The sequence below is a fragment of the Suncus etruscus genome, chromosome 7, assembly GCF_024139225.1.
Source record: "Suncus etruscus isolate mSunEtr1 chromosome 7, mSunEtr1.pri.cur, whole genome shotgun sequence".
NCBI lineage: Eukaryota > Metazoa > Chordata > Mammalia > Eulipotyphla > Soricidae > Suncus > Suncus etruscus.
This window is the reverse complement of record NC_064854.1, coordinates 125,824,658-125,826,432: the sequence shown is the minus strand read 5'-3', so window position 1 is coordinate 125,826,432 and position 1,775 is coordinate 125,824,658.

Below are 1,775 nucleotides of genomic sequence, written 5' to 3'. Positions count from 1 at the left end.
CTTTCTGGCCCATGGACTAAACTTTGAACAAAGAGCAAGCCCTATTTGGTTCCTTTGTTCCCAGCCAAATGATCTCCTATCTCTCCAGGCCAGCCTGCCAGATAGCCAGGGTTGAGAACATGTAATCTTCAAGAACTCTTGGCTAGTTCTACTCCAAGGCTTCCCTGTGGAGGAGGGGCTGCCGGGCTGAGAGTAAAGGAAGTAGGCACCTATTTCACCTGCCAGCCCAAGGTCCATGGAGTTCAGTAGGTTGCCCAGGCTAGACCTTGAGCACCTCAGTCATTAAGTCAAATACCTTGACCTTCCAGTACTTAACTCCCTAGACTTTGAGCACCTCAGTCATTAAGTCAATACCTTGACCCTTCAGTACTTAGCTCACCTCTCGAGTTGGATTCCTCTCCCTGGGAAGTGTCTGTCTAGTTTTCTCTGCTTTCCCAAACAGCCCCTCAGTTTCTTCCTGCTGGAGTCTCCACTGCCTTATCTGACTTCATTCTTTTTCTAAGGCACTTATCACTAGGTGAACTTTTGTTTGTTAGATTTGGGGCTTTTGTTTGCCACAGCTAGCAGTGCTCAGGAGTTACTCCTGGCTTTGCACTCTGAAATCACTCCCGGTGGGCTGGAGAAACCATATGGTATAAGAAACCATATGGTATATTAGGGATTGAATCCGGATAGAATGCATGCAAGGCAGTCATTCAGGCCCTCTGGGGCTTAGTTTAAGTTTTCCTCCTACTAGCATTTAAGCTCTTTAAAGGCCAAATTTCTGTCTGTCTTCATCCTTACAACCGCCCTCACAAGACAGATAGATAGAATATATCTCTTGTTCGAGGCTGAAGAGATAGCACGGAGGCAAGGCATTTGCCTTGCATGCAGAAGGAGGGTGGTTCGAATCCCAGCATCCCATATGGTCCCCCAAGCCTGCCAGGAACAATTTCTGAGCGTAGAGCCAGAAGGAACCCCTGAGCACTGCCAGGTGTGACCCAAAAACGGAAAAATCAAACAAACAAGCAGAACACATCTCTTGTTCAATAGGAGAGCATACTGAGGTCACCTAGCTAGTAAATGACAGAGTGAGGATTTAAGGCCAGGTCAATCTTGGGCTAGGGCTGTAATTCAGTGGCAAAGCACTGACCTCAAATGGTGAGGTCTTGGTTTTGAGTCCCAGCACCATGAGGTGGGGGTGGGAAGTTGGTGGTGGTGAAGGAGTTAATATTTAGTTTGGTTCATCTGGTAAGATGGGGGTTAGAAAAAAAAACGGGGGTTAGCAGTGCTTAGGCCTTGAACCCCATTTATTTTCCAGCACCAGTAGCAGCAATAAGAGATCAGGACTCTCACCTTTCCAAGTGTTCCAGGAATGTTCTCTGTCATGGTTGAAGGGGCAAAGCCAGAAAGGGCACACTCCTACCTTCTTGGAGTTCCTGGGGTACTTATAGGCACACACTCTTGTCTGCAAAACAAACTGTTCTAAGAGCTATGGAGGTTGACAAGAAACTGCCAGAATCTGTTCCAGGCTACTGCTGCTGAATGCAGCAAACCAGGTGAATTCAACAACAGGAATTTCTCTCTCTTAGTTCTGGAGACTGGAAAGTCCAAGATCAAGTGCCAGCTGATTCTGTTCCTAGGGAGAGCTGTCTTCCTGTTTTTCAGATTATGTGAGTCAGCATGAGGCTCCCCAGTCAGGACTAAATGACCTGTCATAGGTCTCACCTCCAAACACCATCACATTGATAAATAAGGCTTTGATTAGGACTTTGGAGAATATAAAACTTTAGTTT